This window comes from Taudactylus pleione, unplaced genomic scaffold (genome assembly GCF_031769625.1).
Source record: "Taudactylus pleione unplaced genomic scaffold, aTauple2 ptg000008l, whole genome shotgun sequence".
Taxonomy (NCBI): domain Eukaryota; kingdom Metazoa; phylum Chordata; class Amphibia; order Anura; family Myobatrachidae; genus Taudactylus; species Taudactylus pleione.
The window spans coordinates 1,192,131-1,217,745 of record NW_028284411.1 but is presented as its reverse complement, the minus strand read 5'-3'; positions in this window follow the sequence as shown (position 1 = coordinate 1,217,745).

Genomic DNA, 25,615 nt, shown 5'->3' with positions numbered 1-25,615 from the left:
ACAATCCGTACAGATATAGCAGTGGTGCACAATCCGTACAGACTTAGCTGTAGTGCACAAACCGTACAGATGTAGCAGTAGTGCACAATCCGTACAGATATAGCAGTGGTGCACAATCCGTACAGATGTAGCAATGGTGCACAATCCGTACAGATGTAGTAGTGGTGCACAATCCGTACAGATGTGGCAGTGGTGCACAATCCGTACAGATGTGGCAGTAGTGCACAATCCGTACAGATGTAGCAGTGGTGCACAATCCGTACAGATGTAGCAGTAGTGCACAATCCGTACAGATGTGGCAGAGGTGCACAATCCGTACAGATGGAGCAATAGTGCACAATCCGTACAGACTTAGCAGTAGTGCACAATCCGTACAGACTTAGCAGTAGTGCACAATCCGTACAGATGTAGCAGTGGTGCACAATCCGTACAGATGTAGCAGTGGTGCACAATCCATACAGATGTAGCAGTAGTGCACAATCCGTACAGATGTGGCAGTGGTGCACAATCCGTACAGATGTGGCAGTGGTGCACAATCCGTACAGATGTAGCAGTAGTGCACAATCCGTACAGATGTGGCAGTAGTGCACAATCCGTATAGATGTAGCAGTAGTGCACAATCTCTACAGACTTAGCAGTAGTGCACAGTCCGTACAGATGTAGCAGTAGTGCACAATCCGTACAGATGTAGCAATGGTGCACAGTCTGTACAGATGTGGCAGTAGTGCACAATCCCTACAGATGTGGCAGTGGTGCACAATCAGTACATATGTGGGAGTGGTGCACAATCCGTACAAATGTGGCAGTGGTGCACAATCCGTACAGATGTAGCAGTTGTGCACAATCCGTACAGATATAGCAGTGGTGCACAATCCGTACAGATGTGGTAGTGGTGCACAATCCGTACAGATGTAGACGTGGTGCACAATCCGTACAGATGTGGCAGTGGTGCTCAATCCGTACAGATGTGGTAGTGGTGCACAATCCGTACAGATGTAGACGTGGTGCACAATCCGTACAGATGTGGCAGTGGTGCACAATCTGTACAGATGTGGCAGTGGTGCACAATCCCTACAGATGTGGCAGTGGTGCACAATCCGTACAGATGTAGCAGTAGTGCACAATCCGTACAGATGTGGCAGTGGTGCACAATCCGTACAGATGTGGCAGTGGTGCACAATCCGTATAGATGTAGCAGTAGTGCACAATCCATACAGACTTAGCAGTAGTGCACAATCCGTACAGATGTAGTAGTGGTGCACAATCCATACAGATGTAGCAGTGTTGCACAAACCGTACAGATGTAGCAGTAGTGCACAATCCGTACAGACTTAGCAGTGGTGCACAATCCGTACAGGCTTAGCAGTAGTGCACAATCCGTACAGATGTGGCAGTGGTGCACAATCCGTACAGATGTGGCAGTGGTGCACAATCCGTATAGATGTAGCAGTAGTGCACAATCCGTACAGACTTAGCAGTAGTGCACAATCCGTAGAGATGTAGTAGTGGTGCACAATTCGTACAGATGTAGCAGTGTTGCACAAACCGTACAGATGTAGCAGTAGTGCACAATTCGTACAGATGTAGCAGTAGTGCACAATCCGTACAGACTTAGCAGTAGTGCACAATCCGTACAGATGTAACAGTGGTGCACAATCCGTACAGATATAGCAGTGGTGCACAATCCGTACAGATGTGGCAGTGGTGCACAATCTGTACAGATATGGCAGTGGTGCACAATCCGTACAGATGTGGCAGTGGTGCACAATCCGTACAGATGTGGCAGTAGTGCACAATCCGTACAGATGTGGCAGTGGTGCACAATCCGTACAGATGTGGCAGTGGTGCACAATCCGTATAGATGTAGCAGTAGTGCACAATCCATAAAGACTTAGCAGTAGTGCACAATCCGTACAGATGTAGTAGTGGTGCACAATCCATACAGATGTAGCAGTGTTGCACAATCCGTACAGATGTAGCAGTGGTGCACAATCCGTACAGATGTAGTAGTGGTGCACAATCCGTACGATGTGGCAGTGGTGCACAATCCGTACAGATGTAGCAGTAGTGCACAATCCGTACAGATGTAGCAGTGGTGCACAATCCGTACAGATGTAGCAGTGGTGCACAATCCGTACAGATGTAGCAGAGGTGCACAATCCGTACAGATGTGGCAGAGGTGCACAATCCGTACAGATGTAGCAATAGTGCACAATCCGTACAGACTTAGCAGTAGTGCACAATCCGTACAGACTTAGCAGTAGTGCACAATCCGTACAGATGTAGCAGTGGTGCACAATCCGTACAGATGTAGCAGTGGTGCACAATCCATACAGATGTAGCAGTGGTGCACAATCCGTACAGATGTAGTTGTGGTGCACAATCCGTACAGATGTGGCAGTGGTGCACAATCCGTACAGATGTAGCAGTAGTGCACAATCCGTACAGATGTGGCAGAGGTGCACAATCCGTACAGATGTAGCAATAGTGCACAATCCGTACAGACTTAGCAGTAGTGCACAATCCGTACAGATGTAGCAGTGGTGCACAATCCGTACAGATGTAGCAGTGGTGCACAATCCATACAGATGTAGCAGTAGTGCACAATCCGTACAGATGTAGTAGTGGTGCACAATCCGTACAGATGTGGCAGTGGTGCACAATCCGTACAGATGTGGCAGTGGTGCACAATCCGTACAGATGTAGCAGTAGTGCACAATCCGTACAGATGTGGCAGTGGTGCACAATCCGTATAGATGTAGCAGTAGTGCACAATCTGTACAGACTTAGCAGTAGTGCACAGTCCGTACAGATGTAGCAGTAGTGCACAATCCGTACAGATGTAGCAATGGTGCACAGTCTGTACAGATGTGGCAGTAGTGCACAATCCCTACAGATGTGGCAGTGGTGCACAATCAGTACATATGTGGGAGTGGTGCACAATCCGTACAAATGTGGCAGTGGTGCACAATCCGTACAGATGTAGCAGTTGTGCACAATCCGTACAGATATAGCAGTGGTGCACAATCCGTACAGATGTGGTAGTGGTGCACAATCCGTACAGATGTAGACGTGGTGCACAATCCGTACAGATGTGGCAGTGGTGCTCAATCCGTACAGATGTGGTAGTGGTGCACAATCCGTACAGATGTAGACGTGGTGCACAATCCGTACAGATGTAGCAGTGGTGCACACTCCGTACAGATGTGGTAGTGGTGCACAATCCATACAGATGTAGCAGTTGTGCACAATCCGTACAGATATAGCAGTGGTGCACAATCCGTACAGATGTGGTAGTGGTGCACAATCCGTACAGATGTAGTCGTGGTGCACAATCCCTACAGATGTGGCAGTGGTGCACAATCCGTACAGATGTGATAGTGGTGCACAATCCATACAGATGTAGTAGTGGTGCACAATCCGTACAGGTGTAGCAGTAGTGCACAATCCGTACAGATGTAGCAGTGGTGCACAATCCGTACAGATGTAGCAGTAGTGCACAATCCGTACAGACTTAGCAGTGGTGCACAATCCGTACAGGCTTAGCAGTAGTGCACAATCCGTACAGATGTGGCAGTGGTGCACAATCCGTACAGATGTGGCAGTGGTGCACAATCCGTACAGATGTAGCAGTAGTGCACAATCCGTACAGACTTAGCAGTAGTGCATAATCCGTACAGATGTAGTAGTGGTGCACAATCCGTAGAGATGTAGCAGTGTTGCACAAACCGTACAGATGTAGCAGTAGTGCACAATCCGTACAGACTTAGCAGTGGTGCACAATCCGTACAGATGTAGTAGTGGTGCACAATCCATACAGATGTAGCAGTGTTGCACAAACCATACAGATGTAGCAGTAGTGTATAATCCTTACAGACTTAGCAGTGGTGCACAATCCGAACAGGCTTAGCAGTAGTGCACAATCCGTACAGATGTGGCAGTGGTGGACAATCCGTACAGATGTGGCAGTGGTGCACAATCCGTACAGATGTTGCAGTGGTGCACAATCCGTACAGACTTAGCAGTAGTGCACAATCCGTACAGATGTAGTAGTGGTGCACAATCCGTACAGATGTAGCAGTGTTGCACAAACCGTACAGATGTAGTAGTAGTGCACAATCCGTACAGACTTAGCAGTGGTGCACAATCCGTACAGACTTAGCAGTGGTGCACAATCCGTACAGATAAAGCAGTGGTGCACAATCCGTACAAACTTAGCTATAGTGCACAATCCGTACAGATGTAGCAGTAGTGCACAATCCGTACAGATATAGCAGTGGTGCACAATCCGTACAGATGTAGCAGTGGTGCACAATCCGTACAGATGTAGTAGTGGTGCACAATCCGTACAGATGTGGCAGTGGTGCACAATCCGTACAGATGTAGCAGTAGTGCACAATCCGTACAGATGTAGCAGTGGTGCACAATCCGTACAGATGTAGCAGTGGTGCACAATCCGTACAGATGTAGCAGTGGTGCACAATCCGTACAGATGTAGCAGTGTTGCACAAACCGTACAGATGTAGCAGTAGTGCACAATCCGTACAGACTTAGCAGTGGTGCACAATCCGTACAGATGTAGTAGTGGTGCACAATCCATACAGATGTAGCAGTGTTGCACAAACCATACAGATGTAGCAGTAGTGCACAATCCTTACAGACTTAGCAGTGGTGCACAATCCGAACAGGCTTAGCAGTAGTGCACAATCCGTACAGATGTGGCAGTGGTGGACACTCCGTACAGATGTGGCAGTGGTGCACAATCCGTACAGATGTAGCAGTGGTGCACAATCCGTACAGATGTAGCAGTAGTGCACAATCCGTACAGACTTAGCAGTGGTGCACAATCCGTACAGGCTTAGCAGTAGTGCACAATCCGTACAGATGTGGCAGTGGTGCACAATCCATACAGATGTAGCAGTGGTGCACAATCCGTACAGATGTAGCAGTGTTGCACAAACCGTACAGATGTAGCAGTAGTGCACAATCCGTACAGACTTAGCAGTGGTGCACAATCCGTACAGATGTAGTAGTGGTGCACAATCCATACAGATGTAGCAGTGTTGCACAAACCATACAGATGTAGCAGTAGTGCACAATCCTTACAGACTTAGCAGTGGTGCACAATCCGAACAGGCTTAGCAGTAGTGCACAATCCGTACAGATGTGGCAGTGGTGGACAATCCGTACAGATGTGGCAGTGGTGCACAATCCGTACAGATGTAGCAGTGGTGCACAATCCGTACAGATGTAGCAGTAGTGCACAATCCGTACAGACTTAGCAGTGGTGCACAATCCGTACAGGCTTAGCAGTAGTGCACAATCCGTACAGATGTGGCAGTGGTGCACAATCCATACAGATGTAGCAGTGTTGCACAAACCATACAGATGTAGCAGTAGTGCACAATCCTTACAGACTTAGCAGTGGTGCACAATCCGAACAGGCTTAGCAGTAGTGCACAATCCGTACAGATGTGGCAGTGGTGGACAATCCGTACAGATGTGGCAGTGGTGCACAATCCATACAGATGTAGCAGTGTTGCACAATCCGTACAGATGTAGCAGTAGTGCACAATCCGTACAGACTTAGCAGTGGTGCACAATCCGTACAGACTTAGCAGTGGTGCACAATCCGTACAGATGTAGTAGTGGTGCACAATCCATACAGATGTAGCAGTGTTGCACAAACCATACAGATGTAGCAGTAGTGCACAATCCTTACAGACTTAGCAGTGGTGCACAATCCGAACAGGCTTAGCAGTAGTGCACAATCCGTACAGATGTGGCAGTGGTGGACAATCCGTACAGATGTGGCAGTGGTGCACAATCCGTACAGATGTAGCAGTGGTGCACAATCCATACAGATGTAGCAGTGTTGCACAAACCGTACAGATGTAGCAGTAGTGCACAATCCGTACAGACTTAGCAGTGGTGCACAATCCGTACAGATGTAGTAGTGGTGCACAATCCATACAGATGTAGCAGTGTTGCACAAACCATACAGATGTAGCAGTAGTGCACAATCCTTACAGACTTAGCAGTGGTGCACAATCCGAACAGGCTTAGCAGTAGTGCACAATCCGTACAGATGTGGCAGTGGTGGACACTCCGTACAGATGTGGCAGTGGTGCACAATCCGTACAGATGTAGCAGTGGTGCACAATCCGTACAGATGTAGCAGTAGTGCACAATCCGTACAGACTTAGCAGTGGTGCACAATCCGTACAGGCTTAGCAGTAGTGCACAATCCGTACAGATGTGGCAGTGGTGCACAATCCATACAGATGTAGCAGTGGTGCACAATCCGTACAGATGTAGCAGTGTTGCACAAACCGTACAGATGTAGCAGTAGTGCACAATCCGTACAGACTTAGCAGTGGTGCACAATCCGTACAGATGTAGTAGTGGTGCACAATCCATACAGATGTAGCAGTGTTGCACAAACCATACAGATGTAGCAGTAGTGCACAATCCTTACAGACTTAGCAGTGGTGCACAATCCGAACAGGCTTAGCAGTAGTGCACAATCCGTACAGATGTGGCAGTGGTGGACAATCCGTACAGATGTGGCAGTGGTGCACAATCCGTACAGATGTAGCAGTGGTGCACAATCCGTACAGATGTAGCAGTAGTGCACAATCCGTACAGACTTAGCAGTGGTGCACAATCCGTACAGGCTTAGCAGTAGTGCACAATCCGTACAGATGTGGCAGTGGTGCACAATCCATACAGATGTAGCAGTGTTGCACAAACCATACAGATGTAGCAGTAGTGCACAATCCTTACAGACTTAGCAGTGGTGCACAATCCGAACAGGCTTAGCAGTAGTGCACAATCCGTACAGATGTGGCAGTAGTGCACAATCCGTACAGATATAGCAGTGGTGCACAATCCGTACAGATGTAGCAGTGGTGCACAATCCGTACAGATGTAGTAGTGGTGCACAATCCGTACAGATGTGGCAGTGGTGCACAATCCGTACAGATGTAGCAGTGGTGCACAATCCGTACAGATGTAGCAGTGGTGCACAATCCGTACAGATGTAGCAGTGGTGCACAATCCGTACAGATGTGGCAGAGGTGCACAATCCGTACAGATGTAGCAATAGTGCACAATCCGTACAGACTTAGCAGTAGTGCACAATCCGTACAGACTTAGCAGTAGTGCACAATCCGTACAGACTTAGCAGTAGTGCACAATCCGTACAGATGTAGCAGTGGTGCACAATCCGTACAGATGTAGCAGTGGTGCACAATCCATACAGATGTAGTTGTGGTGCACAATCCGTACAGATGTGGCAGTGGTGCACAATCCGTACAGATGTAGCAGTAGTGCACAATCCGTACAGATGTGGCAGAGGTGCACAATCCGTACAGATGTAGCAATAGTGCACAATCCGTACAGACTTAGCAGTAGTGCACAATCCGTACAGACTTAGCAGTAGTGCACAATCCGTACAGATGTAGCAGTGGTGCACAATCCGTACAGATGTAGCAGTGGTGCACAATCCATACAGATGTAGCAGTAGTGCACAATCCGTACAGATGTAGTAGTGGTGCACAATCCGTACAGATGTGGCAGTGGTGCACAATCCGTACAGATGTGGCAGTGGTGCACAATCCGTACAGATGTAGCAGTAGTGCACAATCCGTACAGATGTGGCAGTGGTGCACAATCCGTATAGATGTAGCAGTAGTGCACAATCTGTACAGACTTAGCAGTAGTGCACAGTCCGTACAGATGTAGCAGTAGTGCACAATCCGTACAGATGTAGCAATGGTGCACAGTCTGTACAGATGTGGCAGTAGTGCACAATCCCTACAGATGTGGCAGTGGTGCACAATCAGTACATATGTGGGAGTGGTGCACAATCCGTACAAATGTGGCAGTGGTGCACAATCCGTACAGATGTAGCAGTTGTGCACAATCCGTACAGATATAGCAGTGGTGCACAATCCGTACAGATGTGGTAGTGGTGCACAATCCGTACAGATGTAGACGTGGTGCACAATCCGTACAGATGTGGCAGTGGTGCTCAATCCGTACAGATGTGGTAGTGGTGCACAATCCGTACAGATGTAGACGTGGTGCACAATCCGTACAGATGTAGCAGTGGTGCACACTCCGTACAGATGTGGTAGTGGTGCACAATCCATACAGATGTAGCAGTTGTGCACAATCCGTACAGATATAGCAGTGGTGCACAATCCGTACAGATGTGGTAGTGGTGCACAATCCGTACAGATGTAGTCGTGGTGCACAATCCCGACAGATGTGGCAGTGGTGCACAATCCGTACAGATGTGATAGTGGTGCACAATCCATACAGATGTAGTAGTGGTGCACAATCCGTACAGATGTAGCAGTAGTGCACAATCCGTACAGATGTAGCAGTGGTGCACAATCCGTACAGATGTAGCAGTAGTGCACAATCCGTACAGACTTAGCAGTGGTGCACAATCCGTACAGGCTTAGCAGTAGTGCACAATCCGTACAGATGTGGCAGTGGTGCACAATCCGTACAGATGTGGCAGTGGTGCACAATCCGTACAGATGTAGCAGTAGTGCACAATCCGTACAGACTTAGCAGTAGTGCATAATCCGTACAGATGTAGTAGTGGTGCACAATCCGTACAGATGTAGCAGTGTTGCACAAACTGTACAGATGTAGCAGTAGTGCACAATCCGTACAGACTTAGCAGTGGTGCACAATCCGTACAGACTTAGCAGTAGTGCACAATCCGTACAGATATAGCAGTGGTGCACAATCCGTACAGACTTAGCTGTAGTGCACAAACCGTACAGATGTAGCAGTAGTGCACAATCCGTACAGATATAGCAGTGGTGCACAATCCGTACAGATGTAGCAGTGGTGCACAATCCGTACAGATGTAGTAGTGGTGCACAATCCGTACAGATGTGGCAGTGGTGCACAATCCGTACAGATGTGGCAGTGGTGCACAATCCGTACAGATGTAGCAGTAGTGCACAATCCGTACAGATGTAGCAGTGGTGCACAATCCGTACAGATGTAGCAGTAGTGCACAATCCGTACAGATGTGGCAGAGGTGCACAATCCGTACAGATGTAGCAATAGTGCACAATCCGTACAGACTTAGCAGTAGTGCACAATCCGTACAGACTTAGCAGTAGTGCACAATCCGTACAGATGTAGCAGTGGTGCACAATCCGTACAGATGTAGCAGTGGTGCACAATCCATACAGATGTAGCAGTAGTGCACAATCCGTACAGATGTAGCAGTGGTGCACAATCCGTACAGATGTGGCAGTGGTGCACAATCCGTACAGATGTAGCAGTAGTGCACAATCCGTACAGATGTGGCAGTGGTGCACAATCCGTATAGATGTAGCAGTAGTGCACAATCTGTACAGACTTAGCAGTAGTGCACAGTCCGTACAGATGTAGCAGTAGTGCACAATCCGTACAGATGTAGCAATGGTGCACAGTCTGTACAGATGTGGCAGTAGTGCACAATCCCTACAGATGTGGCAGTGGTGCACAATCAGTACATATGTGGGAGTGGTGCACAATCCGTACAAATGTGGCAGTGGTGCACAATCCGTACAGATGTAGCAGTTGTGCACAATCCGTACAGATATAGCAGTGGTGCACAATCCGTACAGATGTGGTAGTGGTGCACAATCCGTACAGATGTAGACGTGGTGCACAATCCGTACAGATGTGGCAGTGGTGCTCAATCCGTACAGATGTGGTAGTGGTGCACAATCCGTACAGATGTAGACGTGGTGCACAATCCGTACAGATGTAGCAGTGGTGCACACTCCGTACAGATGTAGCAGTAGTGCACAATCCGTACAGATATAGCAGTGGTGCACAATCCGTACAGATGTAGCAGTGGTGCACAATCCGTACAGATGTAGTAGTGGTGCACAATCCGTACAGATGTGACAGTGGTGCACAATCCGTACAGATGTAGCAGTAGTGCACAATCCGTACAGATGTAGCAGTGGTGCACAATCCGTACAGATGTAGCAGTAGTGCACAATCCGTACAGATGTGGCAGAGGTGCACAATCCGTACAGATGTAGCAATAGTGCACAATCCGTACAGACTTAGCAGTAGTGCACAATCCGTACAGACTTAGCAGTAGTGCACAATCCGTACAGATGTAGCAGTGGTGCACAATCCGTACAGATGTAGCAGTGGTGCACAATCCATACAGATGTAGCAGTAGTACACAATCCGTACAGATGTAGTAGTGGTGCACAATCCGTACAGATGTGGCAGTGGTGCACAATCCGTACAGATGTGGCAGTGGTGCACAATCCGTATAGATGTAGCAGTAGTGCACAATCTGTACAGACTTAGCAGTAGTGCACAGTCCGTACAGATGTAGCAGTAGTGCACAATCCGTACAGATGTAGCAATGGTGCACAGTCTGTACAGATGTGGCAGTAGTGCACAATCCCTACAGATGTGGCAGTGGTGCACAATCAGTACATATGTGGGAGTGGTGCACAATCCGTACAAATGTGGCAGTGGTGCACAATCCGTACAGATGTAGCAGTTGTGCACAATCCGTACAGATATAGCAGTGGTGCACAATCCGTACAGATGTGGTAGTGGTGCACAATCCGTACAGATGTAGACGTGGTGCACAATCCGTACAGATGTGGCAGTGGTGCTCAATCCGTACAGATGTGGTAGTGGTGCACAATCCGTACAGATGTAGACGTGGTGCACAATCCGTACAGATGTAGCAGTGGTGCACACTCCGTACAGATGTGGTAGTGGTGCACAATCCATACAGATGTAGCAGTTGTGCACAATCCGTACAGATATAGCAGTGGTGCACAATCCGTACAGATGTGGTAGTGGTGCACAATCCGTACAGATGTAGTCGTGGTGCACAATCCCTACAGATGTGGCAGTGGTGCACAATCCGTACAGATGTGATAGTGGTGCACAATCCATACAGATGTAGTAGTGGTGCACAATCCGTACAGGTGTAGCAGTAGTGCACAATCCGTACAGATGTAGCAGTGGTGCACAATCCGTACAGATGTAGCAGTAGTGCACAATCCGTACAGACTTAGCAGTGGTGCACAATCCGTACAGGCTTAGCAGTAGTGCACAATCCGTACAGATGTGGCAGTGGTGCACAATCCGTACAGATGTGGCAGTGGTGCACAATCCGTACAGATGTAGCAGTAGTGCACAATCCGTACAGACTTAGCAGTAGTGCATAATCCGTACAGATGTAGTAGTGGTGCACAATCCGTAGAGATGTAGCAGTGTTGCACAAACCGTACAGATGTAGCAGTAGTGCACAATCCGTACAGACTTAGCAGTGGTGCACAATCCGTACAGATGTAGTAGTGGTGCACAATCCATACAGATGTAGCAGTGTTGCACAAACCATACAGATGTAGCAGTAGTGTATAATCCTTACAGACTTAGCAGTGGTGCACAATCCGAACAGGCTTAGCAGTAGTGCACAATCCGTACAGATGTGGCAGTGGTGGACAATCCGTACAGATGTGGCAGTGGTGCACAATCCGTACAGATGTTGCAGTGGTGCACAATCCGTACAGACTTAGCAGTAGTGCACAATCCGTACAGATGTAGTAGTGGTGCACAATCCGTACAGATGTAGCAGTGTTGCACAAACCGTACAGATGTAGTAGTAGTGCACAATCCGTACAGACTTAGCAGTGGTGCACAATCCGTACAGACTTAGCAGTGGTGCACAATCCGTACAGATAAAGCAGTGGTGCACAATCCGTACAAACTTAGCTATAGTGCACAATCCGTACAGATGTAGCAGTAGTGCACAATCCGTACAGATATAGCAGTGGTGCACAATCCGTACAGATGTAGCAGTGGTGCACAATCCGTACAGATGTAGTAGTGGTGCACAATCCGTACAGATGTGGCAGTGGTGCACAATCCGTACAGATGTAGCAGTAGTGCACAATCCGTACAGATGTAGCAGTGGTGCACAATCCGTACAGATGTAGCAGTGGTGCACAATCCGTACAGATGTAGCAGTGGTGCACAATCCGTACAGATGTAGCAGTGTTGCACAAACCGTACAGATGTAGCAGTAGTGCACAATCCGTACAGACTTAGCAGTGGTGCACAATCCGTACAGATGTAGTAGTGGTGCACAATCCATACAGATGTAGCAGTGTTGCACAAACCATACAGATGTAGCAGTAGTGCACAATCCTTACAGACTTAGCAGTGGTGCACAATCCGAACAGGCTTAGCAGTAGTGCACAATCCGTACAGATGTGGCAGTGGTGGACACTCCGTACAGATGTGGCAGTGGTGCACAATCCGTACAGATGTAGCAGTGGTGCACAATCCGTACAGATGTAGCAGTAGTGCACAATCCGTACAGACTTAGCAGTGGTGCACAATCCGTACAGGCTTAGCAGTAGTGCACAATCCGTACAGATGTGGCAGTGGTGCACAATCCATACAGATGTAGCAGTGGTGCACAATCCGTACAGATGTAGCAGTGTTGCACAAACCGTACAGATGTAGCAGTAGTGCACAATCCGTACAGACTTAGCAGTGGTGCACAATCCGTACAGATGTAGTAGTGGTGCACAATCCATACAGATGTAGCAGTGTTGCACAAACCATACAGATGTAGCAGTAGTGCACAATCCTTACAGACTTAGCAGTGGTGCACAATCCGAACAGGCTTAGCAGTAGTGCACAATCCGTACAGATGTGGCAGTGGTGGACAATCCGTACAGATGTGGCAGTGGTGCACAATCCGTACAGATGTAGCAGTGGTGCACAATCCGTACAGATGTAGCAGTAGTGCACAATCCGTACAGACTTAGCAGTGGTGCACAATCCGTACAGGCTTAGCAGTAGTGCACAATCCGTACAGATGTGGCAGTGGTGCACAATCCATACAGATGTAGCAGTGTTGCACAAACCATACAGATGTAGCAGTAGTGCACAATCCTTACAGACTTAGCAGTGGTGCACAATCCGAACAGGCTTAGCAGTAGTGCACAATCCGTACAGATGTGGCAGTGGTGGACAATCCGTACAGATGTGGCAGTGGTGCACAATCCATACAGATGTAGCAGTGTTGCACAATCCGTACAGATGTAGCAGTAGTGCACAATCCGTACAGACTTAGCAGTGGTGCACAATCCGTACAGACTTAGCAGTGGTGCACAATCCGTACAGATGTAGTAGTGGTGCACAATCCATACAGATGTAGCAGTGTTGCACAAACCATACAGATGTAGCAGTAGTGCACAATCCTTACAGACTTAGCAGTGGTGCACAATCCGAACAGGCTTAGCAGTAGTGCACAATCCGTACAGATGTGGCAGTGGTGGACAATCCGTACAGATGTGGCAGTGGTGCACAATCCGTACAGATGTAGCAGTGGTGCACAATCCATACAGATGTAGCAGTGTTGCACAAACCGTACAGATGTAGCAGTAGTGCACAATCCGTACAGACTTAGCAGTGGTGCACAATCCGTACAGATGTAGTAGTGGTGCACAATCCATACAGATGTAGCAGTGTTGCACAAACCATACAGATGTAGCAGTAGTGCACAATCCTTACAGACTTAGCAGTGGTGCACAATCCGAACAGGCTTAGCAGTAGTGCACAATCCGTACAGATGTGGCAGTGGTGGACACTCCGTACAGATGTGGCAGTGGTGCACAATCCGTACAGATGTAGCAGTGGTGCACAATCCGTACAGATGTAGCAGTAGTGCACAATCCGTACAGACTTAGCAGTGGTGCACAATCCGTACAGGCTTAGCAGTAGTGCACAATCCGTACAGATGTGGCAGTGGTGCACAATCCATACAGATGTAGCAGTGGTGCACAATCCGTACAGATGTAGCAGTGTTGCACAAACCGTACAGATGTAGCAGTAGTGCACAATCCGTACAGACTTAGCAGTGGTGCACAATCCGTACAGATGTAGTAGTGGTGCACAATCCATACAGATGTAGCAGTGTTGCACAAACCATACAGATGTAGCAGTAGTGCACAATCCTTACAGACTTAGCAGTGGTGCACAATCCGAACAGGCTTAGCAGTAGTGCACAATCCGTACAGATGTGGCAGTGGTGGACAATCCGTACAGATGTGGCAGTGGTGCACAATCCGTACAGATGTAGCAGTGGTGCACAATCCGTACAGATGTAGCAGTAGTGCACAATCCGTACAGACTTAGCAGTGGTGCACAATCCGTACAGGCTTAGCAGTAGTGCACAATCCGTACAGATGTGGCAGTGGTGCACAATCCATACAGATGTAGCAGTGTTGCACAAACCATACAGATGTAGCAGTAGTGCACAATCCTTACAGACTTAGCAGTGGTGCACAATCCGAACAGGCTTAGCAGTAGTGCACAATCCGTACAGATGTGGCAGTAGTGCACAATCCGTACAGATATAGCAGTGGTGCACAATCCGTACAGATGTAGCAGTGGTGCACAATCCGTACAGATGTAGTAGTGGTGCACAATCCGTACAGATGTGGCAGTGGTGCACAATCCGTACAGATGTAGCAGTGGTGCACAATCCGTACAGATGTAGCAGTGGTGCACAATCCGTACAGATGTAGCAGTGGTGCACAATCCGTACAGATGTGGCAGAGGTGCACAATCCGTACAGATGTAGCAATAGTGCACAATCCGTACAGACTTAGCAGTAGTGCACAATCCGTACAGACTTAGCAGTAGTGCACAATCCGTACAGACTTAGCAGTAGTGCACAATCCGTACAGATGTAGCAGTGGTGCACAATCCGTACAGATGTAGCAGTGGTGCACAATCCATACAGATGTAGTTGTGGTGCACAATCCGTACAGATGTGGCAGTGGTGCACAATCCGTACAGATGTAGCAGTAGTGCACAATCCGTACAGATGTGGCAGAGGTGCACAATCCGTACAGATGTAGCAATAGTGCACAATCCGTACAGACTTAGCAGTAGTGCACAATCCGTACAGACTTAGCAGTAGTGCACAATCCGTACAGATGTAGCAGTGGTGCACAATCCGTACAGATGTAGCAGTGGTGCACAATCCATACAGATGTAGCAGTAGTGCACAATCCGTACAGATGTAGTAGTGGTGCACAATCCGTACAGATGTGGCAGTGGTGCACAATCCGTACAGATGTGGCAGTGGTGCACAATCCGTACAGATGTAGCAGTAGTGCACAATCCGTACAGATGTGGCAGTGGTGCACAATCCGTATAGATGTAGCAGTAGTGCACAATCTGTACAGACTTAGCAGTAGTGCACAGTCCGTACAGATGTAGCAGTAGTGCACAATCCGTACAGATGTAGCAATGGTGCACAGTCTGTACAGATGTGGCAGTAGTGCACAATCCCTACAGATGTGGCAGTGGTGCACAATCAGTACATATGTGGGAGTGGTGCACAATCCGTACAAATGTGGCAGTGGTGCACAATCCGTACAGATGTAGCAGTTGTGCACAATCCGTACAGATATAGCAGTGGTGCACAATCCGTACAGATGTGGTAGTGGTGCACAATCCGTACAGATGTAGACGTGGTGCACAATCCGTACAGATGTGGCAGTGGTGCTCAATCCGTACAGATGTGGTAGTGGTGCACAATCCGTACAGATGTAGACGTGGTGCACAATCCGTACAGATGTAGCAGTGGTGCACACTCCGTACAGATGTGGTAGTGGTGCACAATCCATACAGATGTAGCAGTTGTGCACAATCCGTACAGATATAGCAGTGGTGCACAATCCGTACAGATGTGGTAGTGGTGCACAATCCGTACAGATGTAGTCGTGGTGCACAATCCCGACAGATGTGGCAGTGGTGCACAATCCGTACAGATGTGATAGTGGTGCACAATCCATACAGATGTAGTAGTGGTGCACAATCCGTACAGATGTAGCAGTAGTGCACAATCCGTACAGATGTAGCAGTGGTGCACAATCCGTACAGATGTAGCAGTAGTGCACAATCCGTACAGACTTAGCAGTGGTGCACAATCCGTACAGGCTTAGCAGTAGTGCACAATCCGTACAGATGTGGCAGTGGTGCACAATCCGTACAGATGTGGCAGTGGTGCACAATCCGTACAGATGTAGCAGTAGTGCACAATCCGTACAGACTTAGCAGTAGTGCATAATCCGTACAGATGTAGTAGTGGTGCACAATCCGTACAGATGTAGCAGTGTTGCACAAACTGTACAGATGTAGCAGTAGTGCACAATCCGTACAGACTTAGCAGTGGTGCACAATCCGTACAGACTTAGCAGTAGTGCACAATCCGTACAGATATAGCAGTGGTGCACAATCCGTACAGACTTAGCTGTAGTGCACAAACCGTACAGATGTAGCAGTAGTGCACAATCCGTACAGATATAGCAGTGGTGCACAATCCGTACAGATGTAGCAGTGGTGCACAATCCGTACAGATGTAGTAGTGGTGCACAATCCGTACAGATGTGGCAGTGGTGCACAATCCGTACAGATGTGGCAGTGGTGCACAATCCGTACAGATGTAGCAGTAGTGCACAATCCGTACAGATGTAGCAGTGGTGCACAATCCGTACAGATGTAGCAGTAGTGCACAATCCGTACAGATGTGGCAGAGGTGCACAATCCGTACAGATGTAGCAATAGTGCACAATCCGTACAGACTTAGCAGTAGTGCACAATCCGTACAGACTTAGCAGTAGTGCACAATCCGTACAGATGTAGCAGTGGTGCACAATCCGTACAGATGTAGCAGTGGTGCACAATCCATACAGATGTAGCAGTAGTGCACAATCCGTACAGATGTAGCAGTGGTGCACAATCCGTACAGATGTGGCAGTGGTGCACAATCCGTACAGATGTAGCAGTAGTGCACAATCCGTACAGATGTGGCAGTGGTGCACAATCCGTATAGATGTAGCAGTAGTGCACAATCTGTACAGACTTAGCAGTAGTGCACAGTCCGTACAGATGTAGCAGTAGTGCACAATCCGTACAGATGTAGCAATGGTGCACAGTCTGTACAGATGTGGCAGTAGTGCACAATCCCTACAGATGTGGCAGTGGTGCACAATCAGTACATATGTGGGAGTGGTGCACAATCCGTACAAATGTGGCAGTGGTGCACAATCCGTACAGATGTAGCAGTTGTGCACAATCCGTACAGATATAGCAGTGGTGCACAATCCGTACAGATGTGGTAGTGGTGCACAATCCGTACAGATGTAGACGTGGTGCACAATCCGTACAGATGTGGCAGTGGTGCTCAATCCGTACAGATGTGGTAGTGGTGCACAATCCGTACAGATGTAGACGTGGTGCACAATCCGTACAGATGTAGCAGTGGTGCACACTCCGTACAGATGTAGCAGTAGTGCACAATCCGTACAGATATAGCAGTGGTGCACAATCCGTACAGATGTAGCAGTGGTGCACAATCCGTACAGATGTAGTAGTGGTGCACAATCCGTACAGATGTGACAGTGGTGCACAATCCGTACAGATGTAGCAGTAGTGCACAATCCGTACAGATGTAGCAGTGGTGCACAATCCGTACAGATGTAGCAGTAGTGCACAATCCGTACAGATGTGGCAGAGGTGCACAATCCGTACAGATGTAGCAATAGTGCACAATCCGTACAGACTTAGCAGTAGTGCACAATCCGTACAGACTTAGCAGTAGTGCACAATCCGTACAGATGTAGCAGTGGTGCACAATCCGTACAGATGTAGCAGTGGTGCACAATCCATACAGATGTAGCAGTAGTACACAATCCGTACAGATGTAGTAGTGGTGCACAATCCGTACAGATGTGGCAGTGGTGCACAATCCGTACAGATGTGGCAGTGGTGCACAATCCGTATAGATGTAGCAGTAGTGCACAATCTGTACAGACTTAGCAGTAGTGCACAGTCCGTACAGATGTAGCAGTAGTGCACAATCCGTACAGATGTAGCAATGGTGCACAGTCTGTACAGATGTGGCAGTAGTGCACAATCCCTACAGATGTGGCAGTGGTGCACAATCAGTACATATGTGGGAGTGGTGCACAATCCGTACAAATGTGGCAGTGGTGCACAATCCGTACAGATGTAGCAGTTGTGCACAATCCGTACAGATATAGCAGTGGTGCACAATCCGTACAGATGTGGTAGTGGTGCACAATCCGTACAGATGTAGACGTGGTGCACAATCCGTACAGATGTGGCAGTGGTGCTCAATCCGTACAGATGTGGTAGTGGTGCACAATCCGTACAGATGTAGACGTGGTGCACAATCCGTACAGATGTAGCAGTGGTGCACACTCCGTACAGATGTGGTAGTGGTGCACAATCCATACAGATGTAGCAGTTGTGCACAATCCGTACAGATATAGCAGTGGTGCACAATCCGTACAGATGTGGTAGTGGTGCACAATCCGTACAGATGTAGTCGTGGTGCACAATCCGTACAGATGTGGCAGTGGTGCACAATCCGTACAGATGTGATAGTGGTGCACAATCCATACAGATGTAGTAGTGGTGCACAATCCGTACAGATGTAGCAGTAGTGCACAATCCGTACAGATGTAGCAGTGGTGCACAATCCGTACAGATGTAGCAGTGGTGCACAATCCGTACAGATGTAGCAGTGGTGCACAATCCGTACAGATGTAGCAGTAGTGCTCAATCTGTACAGATGTAGCAGTAGTGCACAATTATTAGTGATCTTCTCATTTTTGCACCACAACAAAAACAAGACCACCTGGCAGTTCATTCGGTGTTTGCAGAAGAATAGAGATGTAATGTTTTGCATGTCACTAGACAAATTAAAAAGGGTTAATGGGTGGAGCTTTATTCAAGCAACTATGACCAGGTCCGGCGACAGGGGGTACCCAAGGGACACAGGTACCGGGCCCCTGAGATTCCAAAGGGCCCCTGCCCCTCTGAAATCTCGGGAGCCCAGAGACAGTTGGAGGGAAGCCAGCAGCCGGTACAATAAAGTTATTTTAGGTTCTGGCACAGTGCATGATGTTGTGATGTCACATTGCTGGGTCAGAGAAGAGCTGGGCCCAAGCTGCCAGAGAAGAGGAACAGCAGGCACCAGGTAAGTGTTGGCTGGGCTGGAAAGACACGGGGGATGTAGTTAGGATACCGGCGGGTGCTATTCCGCCCGCCTATATCCCGACAGCCACATCCCGACATGGGAGTAAAGATAGGCGGCAAAATCCCGACGCCTGTCATTAGCCCCACTACTAAATCGTGACACCCGGCATACCGAACGAAGGTAAGCCGGGTGTCTTAGCGTGTAGCCGCAGGGGGGATGTTTAGTGATAGGGACCCACGGGGGGACTTAGAGTTAGGCACCTCCCCTGGGAGGGTTAGGGTAGTGAAAGGGGGGTCAGGGTTAGGCACCACAAGGGGGGTTAGGGTTAGGCTCCCCCCCAGGAGGGTTAGGTTTAGGGTGCGGGGAGGGGGGGTTAGGTTTAGGCACTAACAGAGGGAGGTTAGGGTTAGGCACTAAGGAGGGAGTTTAGGCACCCCTAAGGAAGGGTTAGGGGGAGAGGGGAGGGTTAGACTAATTACCTGTTTCCTACCCATCAGGCTGCGGCTATCAATATTTGATCCGGCAGCTAAACAGCCACCGGCATTCCATACCGATTCCAGACACGGTTCAGAGGGTGTTTGGTAGACGCAGTTCGGGCAGTGGTTGGGGGGGATGGAGATGGGCTGGGGCTGTGAAACATGGGCTGTGGCTGGGGTTGTGAGACACAGGAGCTGTGACAATTTTACTAAAGCAAGTCACAGAAAGAGCTGTGCGGTGACGATATTGCTGAAGCAAATAACAGTAAAAACTGTTGTGCTGTGTGAGTGACTAACTGTTAGTGCTGCTGCAGGGGTGAGGGCTGCACTTTGATTGGCTCTCTGAGACAGTGAGAGCAAACCAGAGATAGCAATGTGCCCTGTTGCTTAGCAGCAGCCTAGAGAGGGGAGGGAGTCAGGAACTGAGCAGGGTCACATCTGAGGCAGACAGAGAGTGAGAGACAGCCTCCAATGAACCCATGAAGAGCCCTTATGCAGACACAGTAGCCAGGAAGGAGCCAAGGGATGCATAGCTATCAGAATTTTAAAAAACAAACCATTAGAACACCATCAAATAATTTCCATTTAATAGTGGCAAACATCGGACCACCACCATCAAATGGTAATAACACTACCATTGGAACAAAAAGATTGATGGTTAGTAACCTTCGGATTCCGATGTCCATGCTCTGCTGAACCTGCAAATGAACTCCGGCCACCACTCCTCCACCATGAAGTGTTCCTTCTCCAGTGTGATGTTCCCACTCAGTCACATGTCCTTAGTGAACAGGAGGCACCTCCCATGGAGGTCAGCGCTGTTCTCGGGCAGGGTCACCACGGAAAGGAAGCTCAACAGGAAGCCCAGGAAATACAGGGTACATTGTGCAAAAATAACATTGCTCATCACCTTGTTCGGCAGCCAAGGAGGGGTGCTCATGTAGGCTGCGAAAATATGCACTGGTGTCCCAGGGACATGCTGCTGATAATGAGTACTGGTAGCCGCAATACAAATCTCTCATCCATAATACTCCTGCCCTTCCCAGCACATCCCAGTGGCTGGACCTTAGCGAGCTGCTGGGCAGCTGCAGGGGGGGTTGTGGTGACACTGGTGAGATGCAGGGGTGAGAAGCAGGGGGTTGTGGTGTGATGCAAGGGCCTGGGGTGAAATATAGGATGTGGTAAATGCTGGTGGCAATAGTGAGAAGCAGGAGGCTGTTGTGCTATGCCGGGGCAGGTCCCTAGTATATATATATTTTTTATATATAGATATATACACAATTAGTTGTTGGTTTGCACACCATTCTAATAGGCACTGATATATAATTAATTCCTGATCAGGCCTCTCTCGGATGGAGCGCAGCAACGTCTGATCTATGTACCTTCCCCAGAAGGCATATACTCTGTACATAAAAAGAAAACAAGCAGATTAAGAACAATAGTGAAGCATGTATGGACAAAATAAACTTTACTTCTGAATCAAAGGGACGTACATCAAAGTAAAAATATATAGACATATAACAAGTCTGAAAATTCAGGTCACCGCAAGTTCACGCTTCTCCGGACCAAATTAGAGCCACATATATTGTGGTTCAGATTCAAATACTGCCACTGGAAATGACAGATGACGTCCCTGCATCCTACATCTTTAGGCCACTCCCTACGCGTTTCATCACTCATTGGGCTTCATTGGCTCCCCCCGACATAGGACGCAGTGACGTCATCTGTCATTCCCAGAGGCCATAAAACATGAAAACAATAATCAAAAGAAAAACAAAACTGAAAAACTCCATCAAAAATATATTAAAATACCAAAATATCAAAACTGACACTAATGAAAAATACTAGAAAAAATGTTAAAAGGTGAAGCATGGTAAGCAACGTCCATGACGGAACAAATCAATTCACAAGTGTTTAAATCAAGCTACTCCAAGATAACATTTCATTTAGGCTTGTGGAGCCACCGTGTCCAGTTTGATGATCCATTTTGCATCCATCCTCAGCAGTTCTTTGTTTCTTTCCCCTCCAGGACATCATTCAAGATGATGAACTATGATCATATATTTTAACGTGGAGAGGTTGTGCCTCTATCTCCAAAGTGCCCTTATCTCCGGGTTGATCCACTGACTTGTGCTGCATGTACAGAGGACCACTGAAGGGCCACGATCTCTTTGAATTTTCTATTGGTCTTTCCCACATAGTACAGGCCACAGAAGCACTTATTAATATAAATGACATACGTGATATGTGGTAAAGCATGTAATGGTATGATTAATTTTAAATGCTTCTCCCACTATGTGGGTTATGGAAAGAAGTAAATTTCTCGGTTGTCTCAATATAATATACTTTAAACACACTTTACCCTTTGCAAAACACAGATATACAGTAATAGCAGCATGGATTATTACTCAGAGGATTTAGCAAAAACTACAAGACTGTTCAGTATTTAGTCTAAAGAGCACACAAAGTTCTGTCATTGGAGTACTAACTGACCTATATTATGCATTTATTTCTACTTCACAATTGGTAATAGCAATAAGTTTAGAATCTAAAGGTGTTCTTTCCTGATTCCAGGGAGCAATAGCTGTGGCTTTCCAATGATAAGGCACAACAAACACTGGGGGTCATTCAGACCCGCTCGTGAGTGGCAGTACACTCGCAAGTGGGTCGATGTTCCCCCACTGTGCATGTGCATGACGGAGGGAGCTCCATCGTGCGCATGCGCGAGACCCAGCAAGCGACGGGCTCTCCATCGCTCCGGGTCTCGCACCAAAGGGGGCATGCTGTCGATGTTGATTGACAGCACGCCCCTTTGGTGGGCGTGCCTGCCAGATGGAGGCGTTCCCATGGGAACGCCTACCGTCTCAAGCCGACCCCACTGACATCACTAGTGATGTCAGTGGGAGTGATTTAGGCTCTGTTAGAGCCAAAATCACTCCAGGGCTTGCGGCAGCGAGACCCTAACGCAGGGTCTCCGTCGCAAGCCCGATGGTCGCGATGGTCAAGACCATCGCGACCATCATCATGGACGCTCGCTATAGCTGTGGGTGGTAACCCACAGCTATGCAAGCGTCCATGAGGACGCTCCAAAAAAAGGTAGGAGGGCCCTGAGCGTTTAGCTCTGAATCAGGCCCACAGTTCCACTTGCAATATATACCAATAATCTTCAGCACTGCACACTAGCAATATCCCACAAAATGTCTGCCGCTCTCTCCACTGACAAATTCAGGCACTGTTTCTCTAGTAGCTCAGACAACATGAATATTATGCTGTTTATGCAAACTCTGTCTTTTGCACAAGTCAGGATTACACAGTACAGTACTTATATATATATATATAGCAATTTTCAGTATGTGTCAAGAATTCTTAATATCTCTCATACACTCTCGCAATAGCTCTGTAACAGTTCGCAGTAGCTTTCAAATAGTTCTCAGTAACTCCTAAACAATTCTCAGAAATGCTGCAGCTCAGTAGGAACATCTCCCTTTTACACCTCATTTACTCACTCATAGCCTCCACAGATCACAGCTGTGGCTCTCAGTGAGTCTCCAGGTCTCAACTGAGATTGTGCCACCACAAACACACTGTCTTGTTGCTGGCTTGTCTCAGTTTTGGTGCATAACAACTCCACCAGGTGGCAGCCTCCTATATTGCAATGTCCATTGGCTCCTGTCAGAGTATCACAGTATGATCCATCAAACAAAAAATTATTCCTGAATTAAATGAGTTCTAGTACATGAGTTTGAGAATAAATGATAATTCTGGACCATGAATGATAAAATGAGTTTTGCTGGATAAGAATTCTTCAATCCTTTGCAAGTCCTCCGTGTGCGAAATAGATCTCTACAGGATTTGCACATCCAATTTACATAATAATGTATTTTCTGGCACAGTATTATAGCGTTGTGGATGTAACAACAATGTAGCAGTGTCATTCAGACCAAAGACACCACAAAAAATACTGACATACAGGTTAAGTTGCGCCAAAACCAACACCAGCACATTAACTGGGAGGTTCTGCAAGGTCAAAGATTACACAATCGCTCTTTTTGCAGCTGGGGTCAGGCAAAACTTTAATTGTCTAAAAGAAATTGATGCAAAGATGGCTTCTCTGGGATGAAAGACTGTAGTGTTATAGTGTCAACTTTATCCAGTTTAAACTTATTCAGCCTCGATTAGGAGAAAATCCAGCCCAGGGGATTAAGGGCCTGATTCAGAGCTGCTCGTAAGCGGCCACTCATTTGCTCCGAGCGATGTTTGCCCAACTGCGCATGCATACGGATCGTTATACGCATGCGCGAACCAGTCAGTGCGGTCGAAATTCATGTGTTCGCAAAATAGTGAATGCCTGAAAATTTGAGTGACAGAAAGAGGCGTATGTGGGTGGTAACAGGGGAATGTGCTTGAAAACGGGGAGTGGAGATCCGAACGCAGGCGTGCTTAAAGGTCAAAACGGGCGTTTTAAGGGTGTGCATAATTAAAACAGCAGCGTCATTGACCATGTCACTGGGTTATTTTATAGCCAGAACTTCTCGCAAAATTGTGGTAGGAAAAACCAACCACAAGAATAGCGAGCAGTTCATACCCTGGTCGATGTACTCGATTAATCTAATAAATAGCGGACATGACGTAGGATGCGAGCGGCCAGGGGGCGTAGTTTTCCAAAAAACGACCGCAAGTTTTGTTCGCTCGTTCAGACATAGAGGCGTGAACAGACCGCAAAGAGCGAACGGTTCATTTGAATAGCCACCCCTATTTTCTGAACGAGCGAGCGCAAATAGCGTCCGGCTCTGAATCAGGCCCTAAGGCTGAGTAGGTCACAAATTGGTCATAATTTACGTGAAAAAAGCAGCATGTAAAAGTATTTGCGACAATACGCTGTCACCCATGCAATTTTTTGATGCCAGTGTGACTTTTTGCTATTCAATTAGAAAACTGCATTAACGCTGGTTTCAGTGGGTTCCCAGAGCTGGTGATTTTCTATAAAAATATACAATATGGTGTAGTACCCCTAGTAAAACCCTTCCTGTTTGATTATAGTGTATTTCAAGGTGGTTAAATATTAAATATATAATAAGCAAGAAAGTGTGTGTGTGTGCCTGTCTGTCATTTATGCACGGCTAGAGGGCCTGATTCATTTAGGATCGCTATTTCGATTGCAGCTCCGTAATCGCATGCAGGTCTGCTGCGAAAATATGCTAATGAATGCCGTCGCACTGCCAGCATAGAGACGCCCACTGCCTCTTACTACCACTATCTCACATCCATAATACCTTGCACACTTCCATAAACATCGGTAACATCGAGTACCAACGCAGAATTATAGCAGCCCTGACCTTACTTAGAAATTACTAACCTCGTTGCATGCAGTAAGTACTGTACTCAACCTGTGTATGCAATCGCAATGGCTAATTTATGCACGCCCATGCAACGGCATTCAAATGGACAGGTACGCCTGCATTTCTCCGACCACTCCCCTGTCTCCACCCCCCAAACGCTCACTGTCTGTCAAGTTTGCTCAGGATGTCTTCCAATGCCTAAAACTGCACTGATCTGGAGGGGATCAACTATCACACTGCACCTGCACTGACAGATACTCGTTTCCTCCAAGCACAGTTTTGTATGCCATCTTCACTGTACATATGGACACTAACAATCTTCTACACTGTGCTTATGGTTACTAACTGCCTCCTGCACTGTTTCTTATGACCATAAATAGCATCCTACACTATCCTTATGGTTACTATCTGCCTCCTGCACTGTTCTTAAGATCATAGACAGCATCCTACACAGTCCTTATGGCCACTAGCAGCCTTGTACACTGTGCTTATTGCCACTAACAGCTTCCCTCACAGTCCTGATAGACCCGTGGTACTATCTTATTTTACCCTTTTTGGGAGTTCAGGAAGATTTCCCCACTTTTTCATGTACATACTTCACATAGATCGACACCAGCGACTTGACTTTTGAATTGTATGCACAAGCTGTTCCAACTGTATTGGCAAATACTGTATATCATGTGACATGCGCAGATTGTTAACGTACA